General features: G+C 34.2%; 2 long non-coding RNA genes across 3 annotated transcripts in view; one reads left to right on the top strand and one right to left on the bottom strand.

Annotated features, from left to right (window-relative positions):
* The window catches only part of LOC111087865, a 56,147-nt gene extending 47,271 nt beyond the window's left edge, over positions 1-8,876 (top strand). Inside the window, exon 2 of the long non-coding RNA XR_002612494.1 lies at positions 5,838-8,876. This is a non-coding gene — a long non-coding RNA (uncharacterized LOC111087865). The remainder of the gene's footprint in view (positions 1-5,837) is intronic.
* Positions 1-12,786, bottom strand: part of LOC111087851 — an 83,223-nt gene that overhangs the window by 3,845 nt on the left and 66,592 nt on the right. The window lies entirely within an intron of this gene.

Below are 12,786 nucleotides of genomic sequence, written 5' to 3' on the forward strand. Positions count from 1 at the left end.
AATATTATTTCATTTTAAATGACAACCAAATAAAATTTATGAAAAAAACGCCCCCCCCCAGTGGCACAGCGGTATGTCTGCTGACTTATAACGCTCGAATACGGGTTTCGATACCCGTTGTGGCCAGAGAACAGATAGCCCATTGTGTAGCTTTGTACTTAATTACAAACAAAGAAACGATAAGTTTTATGAAAAAGAATACAATATTTGAGACGTCTCTGTCGTCGCTTTTCTTTTAAAGTAAAAATATGAAATATCATTAAAAAAGGCTAATAGCCTGTAAAAAAAGTTATAAACGTTATCGAGGTGAACATTAACATTCTTTCCAGCGACATTGCTTAGTGAAAAGAGGCACCACAAGTTAAAACTCATCTAAAATAAAACAGCCATTGAATGAGAAAAGAAGTTAAAAGAAAAATGTGAACAATAGTGACTTGAGTGCCAAATGACTCACACATTGGTGGATGGTTCCTTTGCAGTAGAAAATGTATTAAAAGACAATGGCCATTGTAGAGCCTTATCAGAACAACTTCATTCTTTCGATTACTGTACATACTAGATAAGCAATCAATGATGGTAGATTTGATCTAGAAAAGCTTGTTGAGCTATTGCTCACTCCAAAGTGCCATAATGTCTTGCATAAAATCCATATGTGGAATAACAAAATGTTCGTTATTACCAGAGAAAGCCAATTTAGCTGTAATGTCAGCAAGAACTTTCTCTCGAATGATAATATGAAAAGATTTCGGAAAAAATGGTTGAACATAGATGATAATGAAAAGTGGGGTCATTCGTATTTGAATATAGAAGAGAATTGAGTGAGATGTTAAGCAATTGCAGCAACTTCAAAGAGGTAAGTGAATCAGTATGGATGGTACATTTCATATATTGTTTAGCTTGTGTAGAATCCAGGGCAAGTGAAATTGCATACAACTCAACATTGAGCATAACCTCTACAAAATGGAACCCATGAGCAACACTAAAGTTGTAGCAATCTATGACGAACCTCACAGTCACCTGATTTTAAGCCACCCATAAAGCATGGTAGGGAAGGATGGCTCAATGCGTATCTATTTAAAAAAAGAAGCCAGTACTTCCAATAGGAGTATTCAACTACTTCAAGTAACTCGGAGAGAGGTCACACTGGAATATAGTAATATGCAATGGAGGGATGAGCTGAACATCAGATTCAACAATATTATCTAATATCAGGTATATCTAATTCAACTTTACTTGATTATGAAAGCCAAAGAGAAGAATAGTAGCCAGTTATTTGCAAGTAAATGCACAGCCCATTAAGACGAGACATGAAGTCACATTGCCAGGTGGGATGCTAAGATAAGTCTTAGTACTTTGCAACAGCCTGCATAAAATGTTGAATATGAGGTAGATGTTTATTGGATTCCATGTGCAGACTGTGGATTGGAGAAATGTTGAAAAGACCCTATTGTCTCAGCAACAACAACAATTTGTGCACATCTATGATGGAGCTCAGGACAAGGGTGTAAATCATGTTGGTGGCAGAAATGCATACAAACAGTTTTAGAAGTATGAAAATTTAAACCTATTTGCAGTGCTCCACTCAAGTAGTTTATTGAATACAGTTTGGAGTTGTTATCAATGTACCTCATATTCAATTACTGACAAGAGGCTGTTTCTAGCTGTTGGAGAAGAGGTTTTTTAGTGATAGTGATTTCAATGTGGTCTCATAAGTATTCTCAAAATACTAAAACAACATTTTCTCTTTTGAGAAAGGCTTCCACGATCAATGTTTATAGCCAAACCATAAATTCTACAGTATATCATTGTCTTCAGAAACCATACCAGATTTGATTCGAGGAAACAAAAAAGATGAATATTAACCACGGCGAATAAAGGTGGTTTATCTGTGATTTGAAGACATTTTGGCATCCTTCCCAAGATTTGAAAAAGGATGGCAATAGCCCATTATCATAAAAACGAAAAAAAAATCTCATTCTGTCTGATGAATTTGAAAAGAACCAGGAGATGACCAACAGAAATAAAGGAGTTATTGTGTAACATCTTGAAATGGAAATTATAGAGTCTGATCGATGTAAAACCGTTTTGGATTCCACCAGAGCGAATGATCAAGGATAATCCACAAGACAATAAGGTTGGAAAAAAAGATAAGTTATTTGGCCAAGGTGGAGGTACTTGAATGGTGGGAAATTTACTCTATAAGGGCGTTGGCGATACCCTCTTTGTCTTGGCCAAGATTAAAAGGAATACGTGTATTTTTCACTCATCTTTTGAAACTTGTCCCAGGCGACCTTGAAAATTGTGGTGGAAGAGATGCTGGAAGTGAATTTATTCCAAGTCTTATTTTCTGGCTTTGATATCAACACTGTCAGACCCAGGCAAAAGCCGTATGAAAAACTATGCAATTGGTAAGAGCAGGTTTCTATATAAGATATTGCAGGCTCTGTTCTGAACCAATGGAAGTCCTACATAAGTGAGTATAGTATATAAAATATGTTGAGTTATCATGGATGGTAATAGTAGCTGCCCAGAAATATTATCAGTTGCTGGTGGTTTAATGAGGGAACAAGAGCTATGAGTGAATGGTGAAGGAGGGTCACTTGGCTTTCTTTAGCTTACACCATAGGAATGACAGCACCTAATCTCTCTAAGAATTAGCACTGTCACATGGATTGTCATCTACTTTCTAAGATAAGAATGAAAAGTGGCAAGTTGAGCAAAATGGCATATCGATGGCACTAAAATCCAGACTTGGAGCATAAAATAACTGTAGTCCTCTCGTATTGAAAAGAAAGAAGTGTTATGTTCTTAGAGCAAATGTTTCACAGATTGGACTTTCCCATCAATATTTGCAACACCCCAAAGGGGACTGTGTCCATTTAAGTAAAAGAAGATATCAAATGCAAATTATATCATCTATTATTTCTGGTAGCAGGTAGAGAAAGCATAGTATGATAGAATGGTCAATTGAGAGATGAATGGCAACAATTTCCAGAGTTGTACAGATATATCATGTATAAGGAAGTTAAAATTCGATGACCACTGTATTTACTTGCTATGGAGTCTCATAAGTTGACGTGCTATATTGTAACAAGCTCAATACCTTGAGGACAACATAGCAATGCCAGGGTTTTGTGGATACTATACCCAAACGTCTGATACTGACACTCTCGTGTACAATAAATCAAGACGAGAGTAGTGATTTGCAATGACTCGTGAACCACTCGTGAAATACCAAGATCCATTCTTCTTTTTCACGGGTCACCACAATGGTAAACACGTGAGTGTATATTAAGGTCCCAAAGAAGATAAGCTGTACAGACAGATCCTAGCTAGGGAGGTCCCGTTCATCACGAAGAGAAATCCATGTCGAGGGGAATAGACAAATGAGGAGTAGTCAGTCTTTGTGATACAGTGTATTTTCACGAGACACCAAATCATGTTTCTTTCGTGACCTCTTTGATTTCTGGGGTATTTAAATCAGAGGAAATGCTTAGGGCTGCCTTTAAAATTTGAACGAAAAATGCCAAGCAGTCAAGACTAGGAATGCCCAAGTTATTAATATTCAAATGGTATAGGAAAAACAGTTATTAAATTTCATACGGTAGTCGTCAAGTAAATAATATAAGTTAAGTGAGAAGATATTTCGGGACTGGGAATCAATGAAAAAACTAATTGAAATATGACAACAAAATGACGCAATATTAAGTGTTACTGATTAGAGTGTCAGCTGACTGATTTCGAATGATTACGGTACTGAAATATATTCTTTAGTTTACATTTTTTCAAAAATGGAAATCTATAATGCATGTTTTAAGCAATTCGTAGTTTTATTTGTTTAACGTTAAACACGAAGCTATACCATAGGTTATCTGTGCTACGCTGCTCACCACGGGTAGTGAAACTCGGTATTTATCGTTTTCAGTAATACTTCATCCGATTTGTGTTTTTGATTGGCATCTAATAAATAAAAACATGATAACTAATGAATGCAGTGTTTATGTATAAATACGAGATGAACTAATCAATTAAATTTTACTTTATGTTAAAATAAATTGTTAGTCGGCAAGGTTTAATTGCGAAGTTAAGGCGGACATGGCGTGAGATATATGTATAATGTATTTAGTGTTATAATAGTTAATAACTGAAACAGAAGATGGATTTTTGTAATAATAAGAAAATAGACTTTGCTCATAAGTAGCGGAGTTGTTCACACGAAGAATTAATATTAAAGAAACTTGCATATAAGCCCCTAAAACGAAACATTTTTTTTTTTCAAGAGTAAAGTGAACTCTTCTATATTAAACAGCTGTTTGTTTTAGAATTTTCTTGCAAAGCTACACAAAGGTCGACCAACACATAGTCATCTCTAACTCTGTACTGACAAACTATAAGTAAATCAGCTAATCAACAGCACTTACTGCAAACTACTGGGTTCCTTTTGTCCGACCGAATAGTGATATTTGACTGTCTCTCTTTTGTTGTATCCAATGCTCCAAAGTATGGAGCGCATTTTTGCAGCAATGGGACGTGAACCATGAAGTACAAACACTGCCCACTCACTGAAGGTTTGTGATACATCTCTGTATATCTGTGTTTCGTATTAGTGCATTGGGGTTGAATGTGAGGAACTTATAGCATTCAAAAATACCAAATAGTGTTTGAATGGGTATTTCAACTAGGCTGATTTTAAATAATAATAGGTTGTTTTAGTACTGGTATATAGTATTGAATAAGAAAAAAGTTAATGACATTTAAAAAATTTACTTATCAAAAATCCTCATGACTAAGCCTTTACGATTTAACAAAGCTGCTGTCTACTTTCATTTTTATTGACAGTACATCATATAATGTATTGGATTTTGATGGATACATTATCTCATAAAAGTACAGAAGTTCAAGCCTTGGCGTCTTAAATAAAATTTTACTTTAACTTTTGGTTTTCTAAAATATATAAAAAAAAATCAATTATCTCGTAAATTTTCATATGGTTATACCTTAGTGTATTACGCAAATTAGGTTTTATTCTGCCATAAAAATACAGATAGGTACCGTTATGTAAAAAAGAAATCAACAAAAAACTCCATTATCTCATAGATATATCTTTGGCAAAAAATCAAACGTCTTCAAGGGTTTTTGAGAAAAAGTTGACAGACACTTCATTTCACAGTATTCGAGGTATTGAATATGAATTTGCTGTCTGTCTGCTAGCTCTTAAAATGCAGAAAAACAGATGACCACCAGAGAACACAACCATCATCAATATTCGAAGAACATGTTGAACTTACATCTGTTACACACTATATTTGACATGATTTGGGGGCGATAAATCTAAATTTGCTCTCACCAAATTTTAAAATTTGTTTTTAATTATTAAAATCCAAAGTAAAACCTTTAGACCTACTTGAAGATTTATAAGAAATGAAATGAACAGTAAAAGCAATATTTGTGAATACACAATTCACATAGCCCCCCAGTGGCACAGATGTATGTCTGCGGACTTACGACGCTAGAATCCGGGTTTCGATACCCGTGGTGGGCAGAGCACAGATAGCCCATTGTGTAGCTTTGTGCTTAATTACAAACAAACAAACAATTCACATAAAATAAAAGTGGTAAAAACACGTCTTAAATTTTTCTAACAACATTTTCATGGAACTTAGTCTGTAAATTAGAAGGTATGTTTTAAACTTAAAGTGTACACCTTCGATGTGACATGATGTTTGCCTTTAGTGAAAATGACTCATAACACAAACCTGTTTTTATTTTAACATTAATTAATTAAAAACATATTTCAATGGCTTTACTTGTGGCGGTGCTTTTTTTTTCTTTTCCAGAATGACAACAATGTGAAGCAACCATGGAACCTGTCTCAAAAGACAAAGACCAGTTGTTTTTGTGAAACGCATCATTTGTCAAACTGTTCTGGCAGCGAACAAAGGTTGTTCATATTGAAAGAAGCTGTGGATGCAATACTTAAACTTAGAGACAATCAGAATAGAATTGCGTCATTGTTTGCGGCAGAGGAAATACAGTCTCTACTGTGGCACGAGTCTTGTTACTAAAGCTTCACTGGTAAAACAATTTACTGAAATCAGAAAAGGTGGCAACATGCAATGTAAGAGCCAATGATCAAGATGCTGTGCCAAGTAGGCTCTCTTCTAGACTAAAAAACTCAACACGGGCAATGAATTGAAAAACTTAAATGTTCCTACAGGATACAGGTGCAAAAGGCAAACTCTCATAATGACCATTTTGAAGATGAGTGAACAGATTTTAGAAGTATCTCAGTATGATCAAATTTTCAGTAGACGTCTTTTCGGTGTGAATGATCTCATAGCTTCTGAAGGTAAATCTCGTGGCTTATACTACCTGAAGTTCACCAGAATGTCATCAAGAACAATCTGCTCAAACAAATCTATATATTGCTTGTCCTTGAACTGAGGCAAGAGATGGGGAAAATGGCATGTACTGTCAGAGATATATTCGAGATACTGTGATTTAGCAGAGCAAGCTGGTATTGAGTTATCCCTGTCCTTGATCATTAAGAGCCCCCCTTCAAAGAGAAGCTCGAGTCATGCACAAATTATGTATTTAATTGCATGACTATGTAGAACAGCCAGACACTACTTCTACCAATCAAGTTTCAACATGAACCACTTTTGAAACTAATATTTGAAGACTAGAAACCCATACTAATGCCTCTTTATCATCCTACTAAAGACGGATTTCTAGATATGATGCACTTAGCTCTTTTGCTGATTATGGTTCAGCTTGTGTATAAATGGTTTGTCTTTAATGAAAATTATGTGATATTCTTGTGTTTTTGACAGCCTGTTTATGCTTCTCTGTCTGATGGTGGTCGAATTATTTTCGAGGATGAGCCAGAGATGTAGAGCGAGTGCGAAACTCAAGCCAAGATTCTTAGCATTGCACAATATTTTGTATACAATGTCAATGAGGACGAGCATTATATCACCAACCATTTAGGTCTGGCGAGTACTTTTCAGCAGACCACTCGATCCAAAAACTTGTTGCACTAGTTAATAATGCTGAGCACATTATCAGTTACGAAAATGTATTGCAGGTTGATACTTCTTTTCCAGGAAGTACTTTGGAGTCCATGGATCTTGCAATAGCAACAGTGACATCTCTTAACTTTGTGAATGGCACATTTGTGCACTTCACATATAGCAGTCAAGGCCATTATCTTGGATGGGGAAAACAGCTTTCTTGAAACAGGTGACACGGTGAAAGAAAGGTACAGAATCAGCCTTGAAGCTACAGAAGTGGGTGGAAAGGCTACACTTATATTTCACGGATTGGGGATTGTCATTGGGAAATCACATATATTCGGGTATCTTGCATATGTGTTTTCAGAATTGTTGTGCAAGGAAAAACAATATTCAGCCGAATTGATATAGTATTTGATGTGACTTCAATCAAAAATAGAGCCAGAAAAAGCGTGTCCAGGGCTTTAGAGCAATCAGGAGGATGAAAGAGAAACCGAGGTGTCCTTTTGCCATTCAGATGGGAAAAAGTTTTGGCCACAACAAACAAAAAGATTATTATTGTTGCTGACTGTTGAAGAAAGAGTGGAATCATCTCATCTAGAGGTGGCATGAGGAGTCTAACACAAGGATTATACTGTATTGTGTTGTGAGTCAAACAACGAACATTGTGGTTGCTGCACAGGATACTGATGTCCTAGTGCTATTCTGGACTCACTTTCACAAAATGTCATATATCAAACTTTGGCTCAAATCTGGAGCAGCCATAAGAGAAAGCATCATTGTGTAACAGCTTCCATTATGATCAGCTGTGTTGGAATCCATTGCAGAATTTTGTCTCTGATTGTAGCGACACCACCTTATACATTTCAGGGCACGGCAAAAAAACAAATTTGAATATTTTCCCGCAACACCACGACTATCTCAAAAACCTAGGAAAATTTAACCTGAAAGATGAAGCTGCAAATAATGTAGAACTGTTCATCTGCGAAGTGAACAATGCATCAACTGTTGATACTGTCAATCAATCATGCTTCTAAAGTTCCATGAATCCGAGACCCTTCCATCTACAAGTAATGCCTTCCTTCCACATCAAATGCTCACATTACCAGACAGCAGTGTGAACACAGACACGTGTATAATCCCAGAACTTCCATCACTTGAATCCATGAGCTGTAGATTTGCAAACACCTTGCTTTTGCCAGTTCTCATGTCTCTACCTCCTCTCCTTAAGTCCTACGTGATTTCCTATGGCTTCACCATAAGGTTCATAAATGTATGATACGAATGCAGAAAGACTGTCTCCTCTACAAAGCAGCCTGCAAATGTAGAGTTGTTCATTACACATGCAATAATGATTAGATCATTGCACACGTATAAAGCTATTTAACGTTGTTCTTGATTTGGATAAAATATTTTGCATCGTTACTTCCTGTAGAAGTATGTGCCAATATAGAATATTTTGTTTTCATCCATCCATTTAACTGTGTCTTGTGGCAAAAAGAATTGTGCCCCTTTTTCACCTGTTTATTCAATAACAAAAATGATAGTCATGAAAATTTTTGCTTTAAAAATTATTTGTACATTCATTTTTTAAGGTTAAGTACCATGCAAATTATACAGTACTTTGTATTAATAGATTAAAACTTAGACAAATATAAAACTTTATATCCTTACAAGGTGTCATGTTGAGGACAAATTTCTATTAAAGTAACAAAACGTTTTGGAAGTTATGAATCTTTTCCCTTTACAGCATTTTTGTGTAATGTGGGCGTTTGGTCTCTTTATTGGCAGCCATTTTTATTCTAATTTGTATTCCAAGGGTTAAAAAATAAAAACTGTAACTAGACAGAGAAATTGAATTAATCATCACCAAATCATGTGAAATACAGTGTATAACAAATTTAATTGCAATATTTTCTTGAAAGATGTGTGATGGCTCTGTTTTTTTTTTTCTACCATCTGGTATTTCTGCATTTTAAAAGTCAAAAAAATATTAAGGAAATTGTTAGGTCAATAGAGCTCGACAGACAGAAAAATTGGATCTAGCATTCCAAAATCGTGTTGGAGAAAGTGTATTTCAACTTTTTTCTCAAAAAATATTTGAAGGGTTTTATATTGCCGCATTTCTCATATTTCCGAATTGTCTAAAACTACCCTTGATGTTCTTGCAAAAATTGTTCTCCCTTTTCATATTTATATTTATTTTACGAAAAGGAGTAAAACAGGAAAGCGTATTAGGGTATCAAAATTAAAAAGGGATAAGATTTTTGTTTTTTTCTGAGAACATAAAACCATTTTCTATTTGTTTTTCTTCTGACAGAAATTTTAATTTGATTACAGTGCTTGAAAAATCCAATTTCAATCAAAAACTCAAAGGCTTGGTGTTCTTAGTTAAAATAACTTTTATATCTGGCATTTATTTACACTCAGTTACTGTACATCAAAAAATACAACGTTCCAGAGTGTCAGTCCTTATTTGTTTGTTTGTATTTTTAACTGATTATAATCTATATTTCTTCTGGCAGAAACGTTATTTCAAACGTGGTATGTCAACATTTCCATTAATTAATCAAAAATTTAAAGGTTTAGTTTAGGGAAAATTTTGTCTACGTTCAACTTATGTTATTTTACAAGATATATGAACTCATTCTTGGTCTTTCAATAAATATATAATCTAGTCATAAATTGAAAAGAATAAACCCCTGGTGTTTTAACCAAAAGCCTTAAAAACATGTTTTACTCATGTCTTTCTTTTCCTAGAAAAAGTAACTTTTATAGCATGGAAAATAAATCCACTACCTCATCAAAAATACATAACACCAGGCCCTTGTTTTTCGAATACATCTTTTATTATACTAAAACATTGCTTTTTTTTGCAAAACTTGTTAGAGTATGTCAAAACGTCCATTATATCATAAACACCCACAGGTGTTTTAGCGAAATTTTGACGGAATTTAAGTCATTTATGCTATTTAAAAAATCATTATCTTATCAGAAGTCCAGTCTGTCTTTCTCTTCTTACAGACAGGATTAAAACAGCAAAACAAATGAATAATCCATTGTACCATTAAATGTAAAATCGAAAGTACAAAAAGCTAACCTTGGTGTTTTAACTCAAATGTTGACTTTTTTTTCGCTTTTGGCAAAAAAGGTCCACGGATAAAGAGGATTAAGTATATATCATCACATGAAAATTATAAGGGCTAAGCCTTTGTATGTTTGTTTTTTATCTAAACTATTACACAACTTTATATTTATCCTTTTATTGCAAAAGTTTTAGGTGGATTAAAGTGTACAAAAAATATTATTACGTGCTCAAATAATAAAAGATTAAGTATTGATGTTTTAGCAAGGATTTTGTCCATCTTCACGTTTGCTTTTTGTGCTTCTGGCAAAACTAACTAGCTCTTTTTAAAATGCACTAACATAATCTACCATCACAAGAAAAAATCAAAACATTTAAGCTTTGATTCTCTAACGAAAACATCTCCTTCAAATTTGATTTCCTTTTTCCTGAAAGATAACAGTTGGTTACTGTATATCGAGATATACAATATCTCATCAACGCTTCAAAGGCTTGTTTGCTATTCTTTTTACAGGATTTTAATTTATGTTTCTTCCCAGAAGCATTTCCTCGATTTGGCATATCACAAATTCCATGAACTCATCAAAATTCTGTCGAAATGCGTGAGTAGCTTGTAAGGGTCCCCAAAACATCCACCCTATTAAACCTCTTTACATACCAAAAGTAATTTCGTTCAGGTAATCTGTTGATGATACAAACACTGCACGAAGTTGGTTTGATGGCGTATACTGCTCAAGATAAAATATTTTCCTTGTTGACACGATCCAGAAGTCCTTGATTATACCTAAGACATTTTATGCCACCTCCCAATTCTACAGTTAATGTATTATTATTTGTATTATTATTAGTCTTTATTTTCCTATTATTCGCAGTTAACATGACAGCGAGGCAGATTTCTAAGGAAACTTTCAATCATCCCTTTTCTTTCTTTTATCAGCAGAAGAACACGGAAAAGGCATATGAAAATCCATTATCACACCTAATACGTAAGGTCAAACCTTGTTGTTTTAATATATTTTATTATATTAAACTTCGCTTTTCACTTGCAAGGCTTATTAACTTCGTTAGAGTACATGAGAAATGCTCTTTATTTCACATAAATCCAGAAATATACATTTTGGTCTTTTATCAAAACTTTCGTTATTAATACTTTTGACGAAACTATGAACTCCTTTAGGGCAATTCAGAAAAATTCAGTATTACGTTAAACATCCAACGGATAAGTCCTTTATCTTTTTAATCGAAACTTTTAACATATTTGAAATTTGTCTTTCTTGGCTAAAACAAAAGTGGCTCGAATGAAGTTTATTAAAATATTTACTATTACATCAAAGAGGGACGGTTTTTGTGTTTTAATTAAAGTGTTGAACAATTTTGATTTCTTTTTTTGGCTGAACTTTTAACTCCGTTACAAATTATTAAAATATTCCACTACTCATAAAAATCATGAAGGTATTTTTCGTAATAGTAAACCAAGTAAAAAGCGTCCGAGTAATTAACATTTTGAAAATTATGCTGTTTCACCATACATATTGTAGCTTAAGAAATTCTATCGTTAATCGAAGGCACATTTCTAAGACCAAAGTAAAAACAATTATCAACGTTGTACTGATACTTTGACTCCTCAAGCGATCCAAACGTCCATCGAAAGCCAAGAAATTTTCTACGTTCAGAGTAGATCGGAAGATGTCGATAAGGTTTTGTAAGACAAAAAATTCACGAAGAGAAAGTATTGTCAACGCTATTTAAAGAAAGGGTTTTATTAATTAGAGGGTGAAACATTATTTGCTAAATGGAATCACAAATGCAATTACAAGACAGAAACTTAATCATGAAGTTCTTATACGTACTCAAATTGTTGTACAGCTAAAACTATAAGTGCATCTAATAAATTATTCGAGCATTATTACACAGGTTAAGCGCAAAATAAATTCGGGAATAAACATGTGGGTAATGGGAAAATCATAAAATCGACAAATTTGTTTCTTGGTACAGGTTTATAAAAACATATGCGGAACACGTTTATGAAAAACAACCATAGGATGGCGCTGCAAGATGACCTTTAAACACAGTAAATGTATTTCATCTTACGAAAACAGAAGTATCGGTGCAAGTTTTATCAAAAAGTTCAAAATGGCCCTGTCCATTTCAAAAACTGAAGAGACTGAAGATCAAACATAATCTTTAGTGAATTGCGTCATTTATTGAGCATGATTTTGTGCTCGGGTTTTATCATTAGATAGTTGTAACACTCCTACTAAACGATGAGTGAGCAAATGATTTCTTACATCAAACACATTTTTAACTGCGATTCCTAATGACGTTATTGTGGTAAGCAAATACAGTTTCAAGGTCACCTTGAAGCACCACCTATTTTCCTTTTTTTTTAAAAAGACATGTTCTGCATATGTTTTTATACACCTTCACCAACTGACAAAACTATAGGTTATATTCTTTTCCCACCAGCTACGGGTTAATACCTAAACTTATTCTGTGCCATGTTCTGCATATGTTTTTATCCACCTGCACCAACTGACAAAACTGTAGGTTATATTGTTTTCCAACCAGCTACGGGTTAATACGTAAACTTATTTTGTGCCATGTTCTGCATATGTTTTTATACACCTGCACCAACTGACAAAACTATAGGTTATATTGTTTTCCCACCAGCTACGGGTTAATACCTAA

This window comes from Limulus polyphemus, unplaced genomic scaffold, assembly GCF_000517525.1.
Source record: "Limulus polyphemus unplaced genomic scaffold, Limulus_polyphemus-2.1.2 Scaffold78, whole genome shotgun sequence".
In the NCBI taxonomy this organism is placed as follows: Eukaryota; Metazoa; Arthropoda; class Merostomata; order Xiphosura; family Limulidae; genus Limulus; species Limulus polyphemus.